Genomic DNA, 17441 nt, shown 5'->3' on the forward strand with positions numbered 1-17441 from the left:
CTCAGAGCCCCACGGAGTGAGGCCCTTCACCACGCACATGATCCTTTAAGGCATGTCTACGAACACTAAAGTCACCGTGCTGGTCAGGGGATGTCCTCCAATCCCATCCCACTTGCAGGAGGTGTTTCTGCCAGCCTGAACTCCACCCTGTTAATCTGAGAGCCGGAATGGGCTTTGCGAGGCTTGAGGCCGGACCCTTCTTTGGGCCCCGAAACTGCAGCTGGAGAGATACAGGTTATGCGTAAGGAACTTCCTTCTTGAAAATCAGAAGACATTAGAATGGGTCAGGTGAGGGAGGTTATAGAACCACCCTACCCTAGAGTTCTTTAAAACTATTGCACCTTGTCTTGGTGCTATTTCTCTTAACTGCAAGCTCTCCTTCCTTCCCTCTTAGTGACTCTGGGGAAGGCACATAGATTACATCCATCATTTCCCCTAACCCAAGGGTCATACTCACTTCCCTCCCTACCTCCTCCTTGAGCCCAGCCCCCGGCTAAGGTGCTGGCCTCTTGTCTTCAATCTTCAGATAGAGACGCGTTCTCATAGTCGGGGGAGGGAGGGGGAGGGTCCAGTTGGGCAACTCTTCAAGGATGAACTCTAGCTGGATGCCTTGAAACTGCCCCAGGTTCTCTCCTCCTCTTATTTCAGCCCTCGCTTACCCCCGCGTCCCCCCTCCCCCTGGCCACCCCACTGTTTGGATAACGTCCCTTGAGCATCATCTTGGTGACTAACTGTCACTCCAGTTATGAATGAAAATGACAGCAGCCCCAGGGAATCAAGAGTTATTTCCTGAAGAATTTTCATGATTCAACCCAGGTTTAAAAATAACTCATCCAGAAACCCCAAAGGGGAAAATGGTTTTATCAATAATAAATTGATAAATAAATCAAAGGCAGACTCAGAGTAAAGAAAAAAAATCCAGGAAGAAATGATGAGAAATTTGCTTAATCTAAGGGAGAGAACCAGGACTGGAGCCAGACTTCCTGGAGACTATGCAGTGACGGCTTTAACTCACCTTTGAAGCCAGGACAAATCCATCCATCTATTGATCAATCAATCAATCAATCAGTTATTTATTGAGTGCTTACTGCGTGCAGAGCACTGTACTAAGCACTTCGGAGACCCGATAGATGCCTCCTTTCCATAAAGAGCTTAGAGCGTAGTGGAGGAGACAGACATTAAAATCAATTACAGATATGTACCTAAGTGCTGCGGGGAGAGGGTGGATGACTATCAAATTAAAGGTTACAGGAGCCAAGTGCATAGGTGATGCAAAAGGGACAGGGAATAGGGGAGATGAAGGATTAGTTGGGGAAAGCATCTTGGAAGAGATGAGATTTTAATAAAAATTTGAAGGTAGAGAGAGTCGTGGTCTGGCGTATATGAAGGGGGAGGGGGTGCCAGGCTAGAGGGAGGACATGGGCAAAGGGTCGGTGGTGAGACAGATGAGAGTGAAGTACAGTGAGCAGTTTGGTATTAGAGGAGCTAAGTGTGTGGGCTGGTTTGTTGTAGGAAATCAGTGAGGAGGGGTCGAGCTGTTTGAGTGCTTTAAAGCCAATGGAAAGGAGTTTCTGTTTGATATGGAAGTGGATGGTGCAAGTGACTAGAGAAAGAGCCTTCCTGGCCTTGTTAACGATTTGCACCTACTCTTTCTCTCTCCCTCAATTTCCCTGCAGCCCACAGGGCATCATTATTGTAATTTCCTTTTAAAACTGTTGCATTTTGTTAGTTTGCTGACATAATCTTCTGTATACTGGCTGGATGCCACTTAGGTCTCCTCAAGCTACCTGGATTCGACTTTGTTCCAACTCACCTCGTTGTGGTGGCTTGGCTTCCTTGGTCTACCTCTTCTGTTGTAGAGTATTCTCCCAAATGCTTAGTACAGCGCTCTGCACACAGGAAGCACTCAGTACATACTAATGATTGATTTGGACTTGCAGGCTTTCCCAAGCTCATGCAGGGCCTTAGGCCTGACTGTGGAACCCTACTACTTATTTATAATATATATCACCAGTGGCCATGGCTCCCTCTGTGTTGAGTCTACACATAGTTGACTGGCCCGTCCTTTATTGTGTGTCAGTTTCCTTTTTTGGCCCACTGCACCATTCACCTCGCCACGGAGACCCCATGTGAGTGATCCCCATCAGGGCCTTTGGTTTGGGATGTTAACTGGGGAATGGAAGGTCTTAAATTCTTTTGATCCATCTGATTCGTAGCACCTTCTCCCCAGCTTTACAAAGGCGTGCGCTCGAAAAGAAATTGATATAAATTCAACTGGACTCCAGCAGACTCATAAAAAGCTTTATCACCCATGCAGGTACACCAAGATTCACCCTCCCATAGTGACAGAGTCACACAAGTCCAGACAGCCACGCTGGGCAGTATCCAGCAACGGTGCTGAAGATCAAGGAAATGGACCTCAGGGAAATGGTCCCAAAGCAGGCTAATTAGTGGGAGCTGATTCTATTAAGCAGGTAGCACTCTCCAGGCAAAGCAATTATGTCTAATCAGCCACTTCCAGCCGTCAGGAGGGACAGCCAATTCAATAAGATTCGAGAGCGATGCAGCCTGTCTGGAGTTTCTGGACATCCAGCCCCCACTGGGCCCAGAGAAACTTTTCAGGAAGTGGGAGCTGGAGAAAGAGTTCCTCTGGCCTCCCTTCTTCCTTTCTCGAGGGCGAAGTGAAGAACTAGGAAATGGGATGCCTGGGATCGACTCTTTCCTCCTGCAACTAGCTGGGGGTCGGGGACCAGAAAAGAAGATAGAAAGATATGGAAATGTGTCCTATAGGGCAAAATGGGCCACACCATTTTCTGAAAAATGCTGATGTGGTGGTGGGGGCTCCTTCTGTTCATATTAACAATCTTGCCACAATGATTCTTTCGATGCAAGCGATATATATATATATGGAAAATGAAATGTCACAATATCGGATTTACTTCTCTCCTCTCTGCCTATTGGTAACTTGGTCTGAATTCCTGCTTTGGTTTCAGGAGTTCCTGGGGTTGCAGAAACTCTGGGAGACCAATTTTGGTCCAGAGGCACCATTTGGGCGATGGGATTCTGCTAGAGGCTGGGCTGGCTGCTCGAGGGAGAGGTGAAGCTGACAGAAACCTTTGGGAAAAGAGAACAAAGCACCCACTGCAAACCTTCATTAGTCACCATTAAGTTTGCCCCAGCCAGAGAATGTGAGAATATTCGCTTAAAAATGCATTTTGGACAAACCCACTTGCTTGGGTTCATTCCTTTACCATAGCGATACCTTGGTCCTATAAAGAGAGCTCCAGTTAACCTCACTGCCATCCAGAAAGGGAAACCGAAGCACAGAGCGAGCGTGTGACTCTTCCATTTGGCTCAGTGAGTCAGCGGCTGAGTCAGGGAGAGGACCCAAATATCAGACACTCAGACACCTTTAAAGGATTGAGGAAGGGAGCCCGGGTCCACAACTCTGCAGGGAGAACCAACAGAGGCGTAACATCCTGCCTCATTTGGGTTACCAGCTGGGACCAAGAATCCCAAATCCTCTTTGCACAAAATAGAAAAGGGATTTAAAAACCCCAAAAGATTAAGATATTAACCTTCTGAAAAGGATGCTCCACGCAAAAATTAATTTCTTTCCTGAGCATTTTTTATTCATTCAAAAATACCTTAAAATCCACTGCTCCAGCAGAACCGGTCGGGGTTAGGGGTGGCCTTGTTACAGAATCACATAGGAAGGCAGGGCACCGTGAGGGCTGCCTGGGGGCTGTCCTTAAGGAAGAAGGCGTTGGCCAGGAAAGGCTGAAGGGCTCTTCTTCCTTTAGCAGAGACTGGGGTCTTCAGTCCTCTTATGCAACTGCAAGACTTCCTCTGCCTCTAGTCAGTTCAAAATATTCTTGCTCAAGCAGAAAAGTAACAGTTCATTCCCCAGCAGCTTGAAGGGTTGGACTGAACTGGGAGGACATATTGCAGTTTTCCATCCTGGCCTGGCCTATCCAGGCAGAGGTGTAAGATGACAGCCGGTGGAGGACGAGAGCAGGATGACAGGTGTAGGATGAGGAGCAGCATGGCTTAGTGGACAGAGCGTGGGCCTGGGAGTCAGAAGGACCTGGGTTCTAATCCTGGCTCTGCCAGATGTTTGGGCAAGTCACTTAATGCCTCTGTGCCTCAGCTACCTCATCTGTAAACTGGGGATAAGAGTGAGAGCCCCATGTGGGACAGGGACTGTGTCCAGTCAATTAAGTTGTAACATCCCTAATGTATAGAACAGTGCTTGGCACTTAGCATGTGCTTAACAAGTACCATAATTATTATTAATTATCATTATCATCTGGACTTAGCTCCTACCTCGTCCAAAATGGGCTCGTGGGGTCACGAATGGTCACGGGCCTCCCTACTGGCGTACATGGCTGGCGTTTCCTCCAGCCCATCATCTTACAAGGTTACAACTCTTCTGCTCCAATTGGAGTACTGGATCCCCCGCTCTTCCCACACCACAAAGAGCTGACAGGAAGGGGTGAATGAATGAGAGCGGGTAAGCGGAGCTTCATCCTGGCATACCCATGGGTCCCCACAGGGTGATCTTGGCCCGAGCAAGGATGCCCCCCCGATATGTGTTAGCTTTTTAGTGTGGGGCCTCAGCAAAAGAGGCCAACAACCTGCTGAGCACCATCAGGAAAGGCACAGGAAACAAAAGGCTTAGGAAGGAAACAAAAGGCAAATTCTGTCACCGATTCAAGCCGTAATTCACCTCACATTCCCGGTCATACCATCCCCTAAGCCCATCCCCTTAGCTTCCTTAAGACTCATTTGTCTGCCTGATTTTTATGTATTCACCTGCGTACATTATTCGAAGCTAACATCACTCTTACCTCTGATGTATTTGTTCACGTAAAAGCTAGGAATATCAATGCCATTACTGGGTCAGGCAAATGGCAACCCATCTGGAATTTTGTCTGTGACAGTGGTAACAGTCAGTCCTCAATATTGATTGATTGATTGATGGGTGGGGGAGACCTCTGGAAACCTTTTACCACCAGATAAGGAACTAACTACTTAAAGCATCAAGGATGGATGGCCACCCACACGGTTTTGCTTTTTCCCGCTTTCCTCCAGGACCTTCTAGCATTAGCCCAATCTAGCGTTCAATTACCCATACATTTGAGAAGTTCTGTCTTATGTTTAACTGAATTATCTTCTCCCACAGATGAATCCTATGTAATTGCCGAAGGCTCCATTTCCCTGTTTTTAATAGACAGGTTACACAGTTGCCTTTCCTAATCCTTAGATATTTCCAAATGCCTAGTGGATTTCCAGTACTACAAGTTAATTCATAATGTGCCCCCGGAAGCATGTTTTCAAAGCTTTTCTGATTTGAATAATCCAGGTTTTGTTTTTTAGGTCAATTTTACCATTACCCCCCCTTGAAAGTTGGCTTTCCACCCTCTCATTTCAAGGAACGCTTGCTTTGAATAACTGATCGCTGTTGATCTCTGTGTATAAAGATGGAGATGAAAAAACATCTGAGTCTCTCAGAGGCATCAGAACAATGGCACTGGCAAGGATGGAAAATGGAAGTGAGGATTTGGCAGGAGGGTAGACGTTTCTGCGGAAGAGAGGCTTTTTTTGATCCCATTTGCAAGGCCGACAAGTAATTCAGGACATAAACATGAGGAAATTTTGTAAAAAATTAGATTCCCAGAGGATGTTCCTTTGCTGCTGCCGGAAGTTCCCACTGAATGCCATTTACCCTGAGGAATGGTACGCGGTTCAGCTGGTTCTATGATTATCCCCATTTCGCTGAGACTCACAGCTCTGTCTGGGACTTGCTCAAGGGACACATTGACAGTGAGCCCAGAGGGAAGCTCCCTTGTGTGGTTCTGCAGTGATGCCCGTTGACACCCAGGGATTTGGGATTTCACCAAACTGTCAGGGAATAGTAAGTGTCATGGCATGGCCTCGCCTGGCCCAGCGGAGCATTTTGGGATCCCTCGTGGGTGGTTGCTGCTTTTTAGTTTGAGATGGAGGCTGAACGGAGACCAAGATCTTTTGTTAACAGGATTATAAGATCCTTGAGGGCAGGGTTCCCAGCTCTTTTGCACTCTTCAGTGATTGAGCCTATTAACTCTTTGTGCTCTCCCAAATGCTAAATACCAATGATTGATTGAGGGCAACCAGAACTTCCGAAAAGTCTTAGTACTGGAATGTAAAGTCCCCTTGGGGAAGGAATTGAGGGCAGGCAGATGTGAGCTGTATGGCCTAGCATTGTCCATTGACACCCAGCCTGCTTGCAGAAACAACTGAATGATGACGATGATGATGGCATTTGTTAAGTGCTTACTATGTGCCAAACACTGTTCTACGGGCTGGGGTAGATCCAAGATAATCAGGTTATCCCACATGAGGATCACAAGCTTCATCCCCATTTTGCAGGTGAGGTAACTGAGACATAGAAAAGTTAAGTGATTTGCCCAAAGTCACACAGCTGCCAAGTGGCAGAGGCAGGATTGGAACCCACGACCTCTGACTTCCAAGACCGTGCTCTTTCCACTAAACCAAAATTGAGTGAAATCTGATGGTATGTCATGGAAAATTTTCATATGCTCATTAGACTTGGGGCTACTGAGGCTATAACTAATTGTTGAACTCTAATTTAAAGAGTTCAGTTTTTCTAAATCCATCTCCCTTTTAGGTTGTAAATTCCTCGAGGGCAGGGGCAGTTTTAGTTATGGTCTGTCTATTTTCCCCAAGCAACTGGGATGATGCCCTATACAGATGGGAGCTCAACTGATGATGATGAGTAAGAGCAGGATGATGTTGAAGATTCTGTTCAATCAATCAATTGATCATATTTATTAAGTGCTACTGTGTGCACTTGGGAGAGTACAATGTAACAATATAACAGAGTTGATAGACATGTTCCCTGCTCACAGTGACCTTACAGTCTAGAAAGACTGTTCCTGGCTGTGTGGACACATCAACTCCATTGCTGGGCCTGAGTGTCCCTGCCAGGAAATGGGAAGAGGGGTGCTTACAAGATATTTCTTGTCCTCCTGGCGGGGAATATGTAAAGCTAGAGAGGTGTTATGTGATTAGAGAGAGAAAAAGTACGAATCATAATCATAGACCTAGGTCCCAGTGTAATGGGTAGGACATAATGCCCAGATGTTACTTTTTTTTTAAGAAAATAGACCCTGGTGATTTTTGTGGATCAGATATTAATGTGTGATAAAGTCCTCAAGACAGGTCAATATTATGTGTTAAATGGAGTCCTGAGGTTCCCCAAGCAGAAGATCCTATGCCCACAAAATAAACCCTCAGAAATAAATACTACACGCCACTCCAAAGCACTTGATCCAGAGTTTTGTTTTAAGTTGTTGGGTAGCTTCTGGGCAGAACTGCCTCCCTGAAAGGTAAGTGACTATCCAATTCCTAGAGGAATTTTTCATTTCTCTGAGGACCTGAAAGCTTAGACTTGTGAAAACCACGTCCAGGATCCCAGAGCAAGTTTGAGGGAAAAACAAGGAAAAGACGGACAAAACAAAGTTAAAAAGTATAGAACAGTGGTGCTCTCACTGCGATAGTATGATTCTGTTCCCTTGTCTGCCACATCTCTTTTGCTTTTCTGTACATCCTTGCAAGCTTCTTGTGTCTGCTGCTTAATTGTTCTCTGCTCCCTTCATCAGATTTTCCCATTCCTGAATATGACCTGTCTCCTGCTCTCTTCCTTCCTGCACCCGGCCACTATTTCGTAGCTACAAGGAGCTGTTACTGAATGGTGCTTTCAGAGCTGGCCAGGGTGGTGAGGGAGGAGGTAGGACCCTTCTCCTTCACCCCTGTAGCTGAGTTTGGGGTGCAGCTGGGGTGCTTCCACAGGAAACTCCCAGAGCGGGGCTCATTACTGCCTGCACAGTTGGGATTTTCCCCAAACTGAACTGTCCAAGGTTAAAAGGCAATCCCGGGACAATCCATCAGAGATATTTCCAGCTACTGTACCCCGAGATTATCGGGGCGGATCGATACCACCAATCCCTGGGTTGAAATTCATATTTTCCATTGGCCTGCCCTCTCTCACACAAGCTTGTCCTTCCCCACAGTGGCCTATCCCACCCATGTGTTCAAGGATGCAGGTGACTCTTGGGAGTATTTATCACCTGCAGTCCAAGTCTGGTCTGATTTATACCCCACAGGGAGTTGGAGCACCCTTTGCTGTTTCAACCCCGTCTTTTTGGCAACCGGAGAGTGGAGTGATGGGGGGGAAAGGGGAGGTAGAGAGATCTCCCTTCTGTGGACTTGACCCTCTTGGCCTTATTTCAGTCCGAGAACTCTCTGTCAAGTTAACAGGAGAGATCTGAGCAGAAGAGGGAGAAATGTGGCTGCTGACCATTTAAGGTCATACCCTCCTGCAGTGTATAAACTGTGAGACAGACTCTCCTTCTCCTTCTCTTTGTCCCTTTCCCTCTCCCTCCTCCTCTCCCCCTCTCTTTCTCTCTCTCCCTCCCTCTCTCTCTCCCTCTGACCCTTTCTCTTCTCTCTGTTCCTCTCTCATTTCCCCCCGCCCCCAATCTGTCTGTCTCTCTCTCTTCCCAATGAATCCCCTCCACAGAGAAAGCTTTGGTCAAAAAAATGTAAATAACAGCAAATAGCACAACTAATGTCCTTAATCCTGAGACAGAGGGTTTCTGCAAGAAAAACAGATTCTGAGAGCTCCCGGAACCCAAGAACTGAATGGGCTGGAGTCAAAGCAGGGCCCTTGCTGCCTGATCCTCTCAGTTTCTGTCCAGTCCCCTTGGTCGCGTGCACTTGAATTATTCCTCCTTTCTTTGTGGCTGAGCCCATCACCCTTCAGAGGAAGGTTTGGATTTTAACTCTCTTCAGCCATGCTCCAGCCCTGAAGCCGCCACCTGACCTTAGCTGAGCTTCCCGCAGAGATAGGGCTGTCATCCCACTCCCAAACCTTGGCTTTTCATTCTCGCTCCCTGATTCTGCAGAGGTGGGATGGGCTGCTCCGAAGACCGTCAGGAGCCCTGGGCTCCAGCCCTGGTGGTTGTCTCCTGTTAGGCCATTCCAAGAAGACCCCTTGGGGACAGATTTGTCACCCTGCTGCCAAGAGACGCTAAGGTTACTGGTACTTCTCAGTTTAAAACCAAAACCAACCCCAAAAAGTTGTCCTACATACATGCGAAGCAGCATGGTCTAGTGGAAAGAGCATGGGCTTGGGAGTCAGAGGACCCGGGTTCTAATTCTTACTCTGCCACTTGCCTTGTGTGACCTTGGGCAAGTCCGTTAACTCCTCTCTGCCTCGGTTTCCCTGCCCGTAAAATGAGAGTTCAATATCTGTTCTCCCTCCTATTTAGATTATGAGCCCCGGACTGTGTCTAACCTAATTAAACTAGAATCTGTCTCTGTGCTTAGAACAATGCTTGACCCAGAGTTAGCGCTTAACAAATACCATAATCATCATTATCATGATTGCTTGGCTCTTTAAGGTGAGTTTAGTCCTGAGCCAGAGTGATCATACATTGCCCCCTACAAACTATCTGGGTGGCAGTGTGCTCAGGTGGTTTATAGGGGGCAAACTGCAACCAAAGAACTGTGTAGAGGAACCTTGAATCATTTATAGAAATTATTTTTACTTCTGATAAATTCTACCCTGACAAACTGGCCACTCTATTGGGGAAAACACCACAGATTCCCTCCTTGGCACCTCGGCTTCACCACCCACAAAGGACCAGTTCAAAGAAGCACCTTCAATCCTAAACCTTGTTCCTTTTTCTGTGAGTGCTAGATTTGAAGGGTCTGACCCTCTGACCACATGAGTCCCCTCAGGGAGGGTGACCCTGGTGTTTGAGAGGAAGAAAGAGACTTTGGGGGAAGGAGGACAAGCTTTTCACTCTTGTTTTTGGACTGTAGCTTCTTGCTCGTTCCTCCTCTGATTAGTTCAAGAGCTGCTCTAGCTGGGGCAGACAAAACTCTGGCCCAAGTGAAACTGAGGAGCAGACTGATTTCTTTTTCTTTGCCACAAGCTGAGATCACTAGAATGGCATCTGCACATTACAGATTTTCCATTGCTGCAGTTCTGCTGCTTGGCAGAATTTCCTTCTCACCTCTCCCATAGTGCTCTGGGCCACAGTGCTCACCATCCTCGTCTAACTCTCTCAACGGGAAAAGAAGGCACAGACAGGAAAACGGACACACTTGACCTATTGTCTTTCTTCCCAGAAGCTCTGAGCTTTGAAGAGCTTTCCACGAAGGATGGCATCAGTCTTAGAGGAGAACAGATAAAGAGCTCTTTTCCCCACTGCTGAAGGGATGTGCACTCCCCAGGATAAAGGGAAGAATCAGGAGTAGGAATAGGATTTATTAAGTGTATATTTTGTGCAAAGCGCTGTACTAACCTCTGGGAAAGAATACACGGGTGAGAATTAGACCCTCAAGGGGGTTTACAATCTAGGAATGAAATGGGGAAGAGAAGACTGGCACATATAAGGGGAAAAAACTAAGAACACCTAATATCACCTACTACCTCTCCTTATTCTTGCTGACACTTCCTGTTTGTGGCCAGACTCTGGTCTTCTCAAACTGTGAGCCCGTTGTTGGGTAGGGATCGTCTCTATTGGTTGCCGAATTGTACTTCCCAAGCGCTTAGTACAGTGCTCTGCACCCAATATGCGCTCAATAAATACGATTGAATGAACAAAACTACACAAAAGACGTGGCTGTTATTGTTTGTTATTGTCCATCTCTAGTGGTAGTGACTATTTGATTGTAGGTGTCATGCCATTTGTTGGCCTTTCCCTCTAGACTGTAAGCTCGTTATGAGCAGGGAATGTGTCTTTTTATTGTTGTATTTTTATTCTTCCAAGTGCTTAGTACAATGCTCTGCACAAAGTAAGTGCTCAATAAATACGATCGCCTGACTCTCCCAGAACTGTAACTCCCTAGAACACCAACTTCTCTGCTTCTCTGCTCCCTTGGGGAGAAAGGGATATCACCTACTACCTCTCCTTATTCTTTCTGACACGTCCTGTTTGTGGCCAGAGTCTGGTCTTTCTCCTGCAGCCTCTCTGCTCCACATGGTTCTCTTCCTGTCTAGGATATGAATATGCATTGGTGTCTCTGTGACATCACCCTTTGGCAATAGCATTTAGTTGTTCAAGATCAGGATCGATATTAACGGTATCTATCAAGTGCCTTCTGCACTTTTGTTAAGGGCCACCTTGACAAGAGACATAAATTGATGAATAGACCATGCTGCCTTGCTGGTGCACGCTATAGCACGTCATCATCCATGGCCTTCTGTGTATAGACCTCTGTAGTAAGTGCTTGGGACAACAAGCTACACACAAAGACTTGTGCCACATACACCCTCCCAACATGAGTGACAAAGATAATGACGTTTCTTAGAAATCTTGCTTGTAGGACTGACTCTTCAAAATCCTTTTGGACATCGCTTATCTTAATCAAATATCCTCAGGATTTTAATCATCAGTCATTGTGGAAAATCTGGCAACCGCAGTCCCAGTGGGGCTAAAGAGGAGGAGTAACTTGTGGAATGACTTGCTTCTTCCTCAGAGATCAGTCAGTCGATCAACCAACTGTATTTATTGAATCCTTACTGTTTTAAAGTAGTTTAGTTTAATGAAGGGTGGAATAAAGGAATTAAGTAACAGAAGAAATAACAATTAGCATTTAAAAAGCACAGGCACTGCCCTTCCACTGGCTCAAGGGTAAATGAGCATAAAAGAAAATCCAGGGTCAAACTGTAGTGTCCTTAGATATTTTCCTAAAATTAGGTTGTCAAAGACTTTGAATTAATTGGAAATTCACTCAGCCTTTGCGGTGTCCTATGTAGTCTGTCTCTCTGGAAGTGTTGTTTGAGCTGCTGCCCTTGTATGGCCAACATGATTAATAATTAAAAATGCTGGTATTTGTTAAGCACTTACTATGTACCAAGCACTGTATTAAGGGCTGGGGTCAAACCAAGATAATCGGGTCCCACTTGGGGCTCACAGTCTAAGTAGGAGGGAGAACAGATATTGAATCTCCATTTTGCAGATGAGGGAACTGAGATACAGAGCAGCAGACAAGTGGCAGAGCCGGGACTGGAACCCAGGTCCTCTGACTCCCAGGCCCATGCTTTTTTCCACTAGGCCACACTGCTGTTCCTCCTAATTCAATATGGTAGCTGTGTGTCTGGCTGTGTTCATATTTAGGGAATTTCAATCATCTGACAGTCATACTCTTCTGCCATCCCAGTTCTCTTCTGCATATGTATTAATTGCTGATCTTGGACAAGGGGAGGAGGGGAAGAGGAAAGGGAGGGGACTAACGGTTGGATGGAGGAACAGAATTGGGCACGGATGGACAAGAGATCCCAGATCTCTCCCAAGGGTGTGCTTCTGGGTCTTGGGATAGATTGCTGGATTTGAGAAGTTAGGAGGAACTGGAGCAGGCCAAACTTTGGTATAGTCAAGCTGGGGTTAGGAGTAAAGGGGTAAAAAAGACTCAAGTCAATCTACTGGGAACACCAGCTACCAATTTTCCTGGAAATCTTGAGAGTGCTTATTTATGATTTGTGTCTAATTTGAGGGTGAAAACTTCCTGAAATGAAGGTTTGGACTCCAGGAATCAGTGAGACCAAAAACGAACGAGCGCATTTTTTCCAAGCTGAACAACTGAACTGTGTTCTTAGCCATGCTGCCCAGAAAAAGAAAGTATTTGTGGAGAAAAATGAATGCAGATAAAATAACTCTGGCCACACTCAGTAGGAATTAGGTTCTGACCCTTCTAAATCTATAGATATTTACTGATCCCTCCCCCCACCCCGCAAAATGCTTACCACTCTATGCTCACCAGATGTCACTAAATCTGGTCTCCACAAAGGAGAAATTCAAGAACAGCAACACCCTTTCCTACTAGCTCAAAGTCATCTGCATTACCAGCTCCACATCCTTGGGCAGGTCACTATTTCCAAAGCTGTTTCATTAGGAAGTCACATCACTAACTCATGAACCTCTCTTTCTATTGAAATAACCTTAAGCAAAGCGCCTGAACCTCTAACTTTTAACCCTCGTTCTGACATGTGGTCTTCTGCCAATTCTGTTATACTCTCCCAAACGCTTAATACAGTGCTCTGCACACAATAAGCACTCGATAAATACAACTGAATGCATTAATTGATTCTCTCTGGGTAGGAGCAGTGCTTTTAGGTGTTCTCTACAGCACTTGAAGTTCTGAGGAGATTCACAAATGCTGCATGGTTTAAAACTGGAAACACCATGGCTTTAAACATGATATTTTTTATTGAAAACATTTTTCAAGTGAAATAAAAATTAATGGATTGTGATATTGAATGATAATAAAAATGAAATAGGAAGGGGAACTCAAAAGATCATTTTGGCATCGATATAGAAAAAACATTTCCTCATCATTCTGAGCAGGGGTGAAAATACAAAGGGCATGGTTTGCCATGTGGAAGGTCTCCACCGTAATATTGTAATAGTTCTAATGACAAAACCCATCAAATCATCCATTCTTCTTGGATTCTCTTCAAAATCTGTATTGATACAAGCTTTCACATTCTTGCTGTTATTTAGCTTTTGTTTAACCCCAGTATCATCATTCATCAATGGTTATTTCACTTTGGAATTGGAAAAAGAGTTTATTTGGTCCATCCTCTTTTGAAGTATGGCTGAAGGCATTAGGGCAAGAGGTTTATTCAAATTGTAGCAGAATTTATTTAGGTTAGAGATCAGTGAGAATAATTCAGTTGCAAGTCTTGGGAATCACTGGAACAGAGGACAGAATTGATCCCCACCAGAGTTGGGGTGCAATGGACCCCTTCTTGGAGGGCCAATAGAGGGTAGAAGGTTCTTTGATTTGGGGAACTTTGGAGCTAGTGTTACCTAACTCCCACTGCCTGCTGAGCCCAGGCTTAACTGCCCTCAATGTCACATTGGGAGGGAAAGTGAAAAGAGCAGCGTGTCTTGATTTACGTTTAAGCTTGATTCTAGAGCTGTCTTGAAATATAGATGAAATCAGTCCATCATCTGAACTGGCCACTAATGAGCCATGACAACCCAATCCATAATTAAAGAAGGATGATGTGGCTCTCCAGCAGTAAAGGAAGAGAAAAGGGAAAATGCCTTGAGAGACTCATCATCTTCATCAGCTGCCCAGAGGTTGGGAGAATGTGTGACTAGAATTGACAGGAGAGCAGGTTATTTTTTTGAGATTGAATAAGTTCTTTTCTCTGGAGATCTGCCTTTGTCCTGCTCTTACAGGCCTCACTGAATCCTTCCCCTTTGTTGATTAATTTTCCTCCTTGTTGTGTTTATCCACTGAGATGGGGCCAGATACATCATGGTCCCTGGAGCGTCTCAGCCGAGCAGTTGATCCTATTTGAGATCCAGTGGTTCTGGCTATTTTAGTTGCATCGGGAGTGAAGTCCAGAAAGAAACTAACCAGACTGAAGTTCAGCTCATTCACACCCAACCTTGAAGTTTCCAGTCAGACTCCCTTCCACTGAAAACATCTGCCCCTGGAGAGAGCTCGGAGCAGGGAAGCTACCCAAGTTCATCCACTGAGACCTGGCCCTGTAGCAATTTATGGCCCAACCCAAATCATCTCCTTTATTCTAGGTGAAGGAGCTAAGAGAAGCCCCTAAAAACAATAATAATTGTGGTATTTGTTAAGCACTTACTATGTACCAGGCACTAAACTAAGCACTGGGGTAGATACTGGGTTGGACACAGTCCTTGTCCCACATGGGGCTCACAGTCTTAATCCCCACTTTGCAGATGAGGAAATTGAGGCACAAAGTTAAATGACTCACCCAAGGTCATACAGCAGATAAGTGCCAGAGTTGGAACTAGAACCCAGGACCTCTGCCTCCCAGGCCTGTGCTCTTTCCGCTAGGCCATGCTGCTTCTCTTTCTCGAAAGTGTTTTTAACTCCCTCTGTTAACAGTTGTTTCAAATTAAACCTCTTCAAGATCCACCAGGTGTAAAGATATTCCTTTGCTGAACTGTCGCCCTTGGTATGTAGGAGGGTCACAGTTTAAGAGGGAGAACAGGTAATGAACCCCCACTTTATAAATGAGAAAACGGAGGCACAGAGAGGTTCATTGTCTCGCCCAAGGTCACACAGCAGGCAATTGGCAGAGCTGGGCTTAGAACTCAGGTCCTCTGACTCCCAGCCCCTGCTCTTTTCACCAGGCCACACTGCTTTATAAATCACAGTTGCTCCAAAGACCTGCAGTTTGGTCTGAAGCTTGGTATCCCATTGTTATGGTGTCAGAATCCTAAAGAACCGCTCTAGCTCAAAGGGCAAACTGGTCTTCTTGATTCGATTTTCCACTTCTTGATCTCCCCAGGTAGGGCAGAATTTAACCCAGCACACAGCACTGATTTGCTGATGAAAATCCTGGGTTGTCCGTAGGGCTTTTGTGGTGCGGTGTGGTAGATCGCTGTGAAGGGGAGCTGTTATGTACCTTTGGGCGTGCTCTGGAAAGCCAGAGATAAGATGACCCGGCACTACGGACTAACAGTGCGTTGAAAGAAAACTGAGGCGGCCATCAACCAGGGTCTCCTAGCTGCGTCGTGTACCGAAAGGCATGTAACGATCCATTGCATGTTTAACAATGGAAAGGTGGACAGGTGGCACATTGCCATATTTGTCTAATGAGTGACTGCAGGGCGATTCTTTTAGGAGACTAATATAGGAGCCAAGCAGAGTCACCTGAATTGGTTGCCTCGGGACTACAAATTGGAGGCTAGAGTTGGAGGAGATGGACATTTCCCCCCAGATTTTGAGAAAAAGTGGGGATCTAGCCACCGGCTCTCTAGGAGGACAGGACCCTGAGCAGACAAGTGAGCATTTTAGGAAGGGGCTTTCTAGGGTTCTAAGTGTGGATTTTGAGTATATGATTTAGAGTTTTGATTGGGAGGATGCAGTCTTGAATTGAGGACTTGGGATAAAGCAGTAGGGTTTTCTTGTGGCTTTATGTCTCTCCCCCTGCTCACCCTCTTTCTTATCTGCTCTCTTCTCCCGTTACTTCCCACCCCATGCTCTTTGTTCCTCCTGAGCGGATCTTACTGTACCTAGTTCTTGACTCTTAACCTTTGCTCTTCCCCTCCCCACGGCTTGGAACTTCCTCTCCCTTCAAATTTACCAGACCGCAACACCCTCCTGTAATCCCACCTCTTCCAGGAAGATTTCCTGGATTAATTTTCTAACACCAAGGTCATGTCACCTCAGCAGCGTCCCAGATCACTTATTCAGCTAACCATAGAATAAGTAGCAAATTTAAGTTCTGTATATGTTCATTTATTTGTTTTACCATACTCTTGCTATCACTAGCTTTCTTCTTGTGTATTTCCTCCCGTTTTCATTATCTGTACATAATTTCGTATCTGTCCCTCTCCTCTGTTAGATTGTAAATCTCTTGAGAAAAGGAACTGTGACTTTTACTGTAGTCTCCCAAGGGCTCTGCACAGTGTTTGCCCACAGGAGGTGCTTTACATCAGTACTGATGTAAAGGGTGGCCCTTTACTGAGCAGATCAGGAACTGATTGATTTAAGACATTTATACCACCTCAATACTTTAACCTTTCCTTATGGGGCCCATTTCCCACTCCTCTCATCACTTTTCTGTTATTTTTTGGACCCACTTGATGCTTTGTAAATCACAGAAATTCACAAAAAAAAATGCCTTTCTAGAGCATACAGCAACTTCCAGGTGCCTCGAGAACTCAAGATGACGTGAGTAGGCCGCTGAGTTGCAAAGAGTTCCCGGGTAACTGGAAGTGTATTCTGAAACTATACTGGTCAGAAAATATAAGGAGCATTGAGAAAGGTGTGTCAATTTGAACAGATACATTTATTTTGGGAGGGACTACTAGGTCCCACATCCCCGAAATGAGAAAGGTGGATGTGCCGGGACTTTGTAGAACCGATTAGGTGAAGAAAGTGGAATCCCGGTATTGCTGAAAAATAAGCACACATTAGTAATCGGGTTAAAAACTTCCTATAATTGCATATGGAACATAGATAAAGGGACTCTCTTCATATCATAAGATACATTCAAGCAGTAGTTCATTAACTCAAGCAGTGAGTATAGTTTAAACAATATCCGTTTGAACACATTTAAGCAGTTTGCTTATCATTTGGCCAGGATTTATTTGTGTCGTGAGTGTCAGGGCCAGGCCCTAGGTATTTTCATTACAGGGACACAGCCCTAATTGCATTTTTCCGGTAGGAGGCCAGTCCTATACTCTGCACCTCCACACCTCATACCTTGTACCTTTGTGCTGTGGCTTAACTGAGTGCTCAGACAGAGCGGTTAATGTGACGGGAGAGAGAGGGCATTGGGTGGAGTCTGTACCCCTGACACCACAATTTCTTTCATCCCTCTTACCCCCCAATTTCTCTATCCCTGCACAAGCAAAAAGAGGGCCTGC

At 45.6% G+C, this 17441-nt stretch overlaps 1 protein-coding gene across 1 annotated transcript in view; it reads right to left on the minus strand.

The window, feature by feature from the left end:
- Positions 1–16842: 16842 nt before the first annotated feature.
- FAM166C (family with sequence similarity 166 member C) overlaps positions 16843–17441 on the minus strand; it is a 53059-nt gene continuing 52460 nt past the window's right edge. Inside the window, exon 5 of the mRNA XM_029071928.2 lies at positions 16843–16967. The gene's annotated coding sequence lies outside the window, so the exon portion shown is untranslated. The remainder of the gene's footprint in view (positions 16968–17441) is intronic.

Source organism: Ornithorhynchus anatinus, chromosome 9, assembly GCF_004115215.2.
Source record: "Ornithorhynchus anatinus isolate Pmale09 chromosome 9, mOrnAna1.pri.v4, whole genome shotgun sequence".
Lineage (NCBI taxonomy): Eukaryota > Metazoa > Chordata > Mammalia > Monotremata > Ornithorhynchidae > Ornithorhynchus > Ornithorhynchus anatinus.